We start from the raw sequence: 6,475 nt of genomic DNA on the forward strand, positions 1-6,475 counted from the left end.
ATATATATGAATTTAGTGATAAATATATGATTTTCCTTTTTAATTTTGCGTGATACATCGATTCTCTTTTTGTATCTTACAATCTCTCACTAAAAACTATATTCTTGTGATGTTTTAGCAAAAATCCTAAATTTTACATAAACTAATATGTGAATATGGCTAGTTTTCATCCCAACAAAATAAATTCACATATCAAACACATGCATCTTTTCTATTTCATAACACCCATGCGAAATTGGTTTCCTTGAAATGTTGTACCTCGCTCAATTTTGCAACACCCAGGCATAATATACAAATTTTGCATATTACAATACAAACTTCATAAATACAACTTGCAAACCTTTGTTAAGTAAATGCTCCTTGATAAGATCCGCTAATGTATGCTTACATTTACAAATATCCGTATATGCATCATCGACAATAGTGAGAAGTTGATTCATGCATCATATGTGCAATTGTTGGAACACCTAGATCACACTAATGAAGTTACATGGGGAGAAACTTCACTTGCACACTTGTATGCAACATTTAGTCAAGTGAAGCATTAAAAAAAAAATTGACTGGCATGTTAGTGTTGTTGGAGGTATGAATATTGATATAAAAACATGATTTTATTATTTTTATTCATTAATTTTTATATTAATTCATGTATTGATCCTGACAAGTTTGGATATGAGAGCACATATATATTGAAACCCCCCTTGGACGTGACTCAGACCCTCAATTTTTATGTATTGTTACACGAACCAGGTCACGCGCTGGAGAGAAAGAAGAAGGAAAAAATGTGTGTGTTGATTGAAGCATATGTAAGTATACGTAAAAAAAAATGATTATATTTTTATAAATAATGCAATATAGGATTAACTACGAATAAAACTTTATTCTCTAAGTAACGTGGTATTTCTACGGACAAGATGTGGTTGTCCAAGCCATGAACCTTGCGAGAAAGGACATTTAGTTGCATAACATGAATAAAGTTAAGCACCAAATGATTAGCCGAGTTGTCTAACAGCTTGGATATGCTCAACAACAACCATGTCACCCTCTCGTTGTTAGCAAAAGTGTGTCAGCATATTAGAATGATAGGTCTAATGATTACCTCACATTAGTCTTCTTTGAACTGAAAAACTGGCACAATAGCGACATCGGCATCGGCTTATATTTGACTGCAATGGATGAATAGGTTCATTTTTTAATGAATGATTGAATGCAATATATGAGGAGGTTCATTTTTTAATGAATGGGATGAATTAAGTGTATAAACAAGTTCATTTTTTAATGAATTGAACGAATATATTGTATGAGTAGGTTTATTTTTTAATAAATACAACGTATGAGCCATTTTTTTTATAAAAGATTAAATGAATATACGAAGAGATTTATTTTTTAATAAATATATGTATGAGCAATCACGAAGATGGACATCCACACTATTTTATCACATGAAACACAAGAGAGAAAATCACATATTTATGAGAAAATCATATATTTTAGAGAAAATTTATATTTTGCATATTTGAAAGAAAATTTGTATATTTGAGAAAAAAATCACATATTGAAGATAAAATTCACATATTGACAGAAAAATCATATATTTGCATATTTGAGAGGAAATTCACATATGTGAAGAAAATTCACTTGTGCAAATGGTAAAAAGGTCCATTTAAAACTAAAACTTTGTAATTTTGAATATCCGGTGAATTTTAAAAATTATAAGGCATTTCGAGAAACACATCATTTTTGTCAAACGGTGCAGTCATTTTCCCTAATAAATATTTCAAGTGATCGTTCCAGCCAGCAGTAAAAGCAGTGCCTTATCACATTGATGGACAATTCCAAGCCATCACTTGGCCTCTGGACAAATCAAAATCGAATGAGACAACTTAAAATGGATTTTGTTTTTCTTGGGGACCATTTTCAAGCCTTTGATAACCAATGGGTGAATACTACTGAACTCAGCAGATAGCACAAACAAAGAAATGTTTGGCCCATATGATTCGATCCCTGATTTTTCTAAAATATATTAAATTTAAACAACACCATTCATTGGATTCGACCAAGAAATTGTATGTTTTTCACTTTGTTACCCTTAAAACAATATAAGAGAAAAAAACAATAAAAAGATTCAATTCATCAAAAGAAAATTTAATTAAATTACAAAGACTACCTCACCACAACCAGCATTTTTCACAATCAAATTTATGCTGACAGCACTAGGGACCATAATTAGACAATAGTTTCATAATGTTGTATTGTAGAATAACTGGAAAAATGTTAGCTACAATAAGCTAAAACATATTTTCTACTAGACCCCACTTGTTTTTTTCAGATTTTCTCCATTTTTTTGTGGATCAACTCTTGAAGATGAAACCCATATGATTTGCCTAGTCAAAGACATACTTTGGATCACCAATTTATGCCACTTAATTAGGTTTTCTCAAAAGCTTAAAAAAACAACAGCATACAATGCCCCTAGGGCTGGACAACGGATCGGGCGGCCCGTAGCCCGGCCCATGTGGGTCGAGTTTGGGATTGGATTTTAAATAATTTCCCAACTCAAACCGGGCCTCAACCCGGGCCGACAAATTATCGGGTCAGGTCAGGCTAGACTGCTGGGCTGGCCCACGGGCCTGTTCTAAATTGAAAATTCATTCAAATCGGGTCAAGCCCGAGGGCTAGCTCAGGGCCCATTTCTTTTATATACTAACTTTTAAGATTCTTTTCCATAAGAAATAACTCTTAATTTGGAAAGCACAGTCTAAAATAAAACTTTCACCTAATGTTCATCATTTCTATGTTAATTAGGATAATTTTAGGGAAAGTTGGTAACTTGGTAAGTTGAACCTAAACTCTAACTTAATCTTCATCGTTTCACGTTAATTAGGGTAAATTTAGGAAAAGTTGATAACATGGTAACTAACCATAATTTCTTAAACCTAAAAAATTAGATAAATATCTAATCTCCAATCTTAAACCCTAAAATTTAAATCTTCAATCCTAAACCCTAATCACAATCCACAACTGGCTCTACTCTTCTCCAGCAGGACCAGCACCATCAACACCACAAATCCACGAGGACTACAAGTCTACGACTAGTGCAACCATCGGTGAGGGTAGGCCCTCTCTTCCAGTAGTGGGCTGTCCTTGAGCTAGGGATGGCAGTGGACCAGGGGAAAGCGGGGCCCCACCTCGCCCCGTTTGGACCGGGATGAAGGGTATGAAACGGGGATGGAGGCGGGGACGAAGGTTAAAATCCATCCCCGTCCGGGGGTGGAGGCGGGGATGGACGTGCACTTTTCCCCGCCCCGCCTCATCCCTGTTTGAACCGGGGATGGAGGACATGAAACGGGGATGAAGGCGGGGGTGGAAGATAAAATCCATCCCCGCCAGGGAGGCGGGGCGGGGGTGGAGGATAAAATCTTGAGGCGGGGCGGGGGTGGAGACCTTGTCCCCCGCCCCACTGCCATCCCTACCTTGAGCATTTGCTCTCTCTCTCTCTCTCTCTCTCCATGAATGTAGGTCTCCCATCCAGTGTGACAAATATCGCGAGATTTACGAAAATCTCGTGATAATATTGGGAGAAATTGCTTGAAAGTTTAAAACGGCAATTTCTCGCGAGATTGTCAAAATATCATGAGATTTATGAAAATAACATAAATACTGCGATTTAAACACAATATTTACGTTCTAAACGGCTATTTATCCCAAAAAAACATGTATTTTTATTTTTAAATATTTTTTAAATTATTTTTATTAATATTTTCTTATAAAAATAATGTTTTTATTTATTTATTTTTTATTGCCGAGATTTTGCCGAAAAAAATGTGAGATTTATGGAATTTTTTCAATTTCTTGCGAGTTTTTGAAAAACGAGAAATCGCCGATAAAAATGTTTTGTCACTATGTTCCCATCAACTCACTTATAATGGGAAACCCATTTTAAGTTCAACAAAAATCTAATGAGGGAAGAGAAAATGGAAGTGTTTGGATCCTATCTAGTTTTTGTTCTAAAAAAGGTTCATGCATTCAGTGAATAAACCCCACCTCGCCCAGCCAGTTTTAGGCCCATGAGCCCAATGGGCGGCTGTGGGCCAAGAATCAGACCCAGGCCCATCCCGGACCAGGCCTCAACCCGGCCCAATTGGTCAACAGGTTGGGTTTGACCAAGCCCGGTAAACCGGTTGGGCTTGCCCAACCCACCCGTTGTCCAGCTCTAAATGCCCCCAATATCTCTCAATTGCAAAATCCTTTCTTTTTTTATATCAAATCATATAAAGCTTACAGTTAGAGTACATGATACAGTTTAACTATGCTAATATCTTCCGAAAACAATAAGAATATGAAATTTACAAAGTTGTGCAAGACACCTTAACCCAAAATTAGGGATGTCAATGAATTGGGATTTTTTTATATCCTACCCAATTTGATTCCATTTAGTTGCATTTGGTAAGCCAAAACCATATCCGATTATAATTGAATGGGGATATGGTTTTGATTTTTTGGTACCAAACCCAAGAAATATCTAAATTTGATGGATAGCCAACATCCAGTTAATCAAATATAGTATTGTCCACATCCAATCCAAATCCGAACCGCCTACATCCCTACCCAAAATTGACCCTGTTCATGAACAGAATTACACAGAAAATATTACAATATGTAGAATAATTCAAGGAAAAAATTTAGAACACATACCTTCTCGTTTCATTGTCATGCAGATGGTGAGTAAAATTCTGAATACCATCAAGTAAACGATTTCTCAACCAAACAGTAAACCAAGATTATCACAAGAACATTTCAAGCATTATCCATTCTTAGATAACATCGTCTTGTGTTTCAATACAAATAATTCACAAGCTTCAAAAAGTAATGGGCCACCACCTTGTACCGAGCCAAAATAATCAAATAAATATGAAGCGGAAGGCAAATACCTCTCTTGCACTGGCCCCGAAGTTATCTAAACGAATAAATACAAAGAAAAGCCAGAGAGTTATACCAGATGAAACTAAATCAGGTGCATCGATGACTTGGTGTACGGTATTCATAATTGAATCAATGGAGACCCTTATTAGGTTCCATTTCAACATGACAGTTTTTTGTTTTTTGGTGTTATCTTCTGTCTCTCTGCCACAGAGATTGCAGTGGACGGAGGAAAAACGGGCCCCACCCCACCTTTCCCCATTTGGATCGGGGATGAAGGACATGAAATGTGATGGAGGTTAAAATCAAAACCCAAGCAGGAATATATATATATATATATATATATATATATATATATATATATATATATATATAGAGAGAGAGAGAGAGAGAGAGAGAGAAATGGACTTAACGCTTTAATCCACCCCACCCCTGCCTTTTCCCACCCTATCCCCAATCCTGGATGGCAATTGACCTAAAGAAAATGGGGCTTCAGTCTGCCTCAGTTGTGTGGGAGGACAGCTTTGTGTTAGACCCTATTCTTGGCCTTGCTATAATTAAACGTGAAAAGAAGTGGAGGACTATTTGAAGAGTTTGGTTTAGTGATGGCAGTGGACCAGGGGAAAGCAGGGCCCCGCCCCGCCCCATTTGGACCGGGGATAAAGAGTATGAAACGGGGATGGAGGCGGGGTGGAGGATAAAATCCATCCCCGCCGCAGAGGCGGGATGGGGTGGACTTTTCCCCGAAATATCCCCACCCCGCCCCATCCCCGTTTGGATCGGGGATGAAGGGTATGAAACGGGGATGGAGGCGGGGGTGGAAACCTTGTCCCCCGCCCCACTGCCATCCCTAGTTTGGTTATTTAAAGTGTAGTGGTTTATATGGATGGCTAAAAATGTTGTTACTTTTCGAGATGTCATGAACCATTTGACTCATAGGGTCTTGGCTGATGTATATGTTGTCTTACTCATATATCTCAAACACCTACTTCTACCTCCAACCAATCCTCATCTAAATGTATGTGGTCCTTGATGAGTTTTTTTTTTTGTAGTGTTCCAAGTTTTTTTGTTTGTGTAAACGGTGTTTTCATGTTTTGCTATTGTGTTTGTGGAACTCAATGCTTTGTTGAGTTTCATTTAAGTAATGTTAATAGCTTTTCAGTTCTCTCTCTCTCTCTATATATATATATATATAGAGAGAGAGAGAGGGGGGGGGGATAACTGAGAAAAAAAAACCCTCTTTTTGAATATAAAACCAATAAACTGAGGAAAAATACCTCGCTCGTGAGTCCATGTCAGGTGCAGTCACAGTGCACAAATGCAATATGCCGCTGCACCTGTCCTCCCTCCATCTGCTGTTCGGCACCAAACCAGACAGGTGTGAAAGATGAATGGCAGTCAGGTGCAGCATCATATTGCATTAGTGAAATGTAACCTTCAGTTTGGTAGCGTTCACAAGCTACTTCTACGAAACGAGCAGAGCTCTCTAGGCTGGAGTTATTCAAGATTTGATTAAACAGAGAAACCATTACAATGTAACAAGAAAAGCCTAAAA

The sequence above is a fragment of the Nuphar pumila genome, chromosome 10 (genome assembly GCF_984573655.1).
Source record: "Nuphar pumila chromosome 10, dmNupPumi1.hap1.1, whole genome shotgun sequence".
Taxonomy (NCBI): domain Eukaryota; kingdom Viridiplantae; phylum Streptophyta; class Magnoliopsida; order Nymphaeales; family Nymphaeaceae; genus Nuphar; species Nuphar pumila.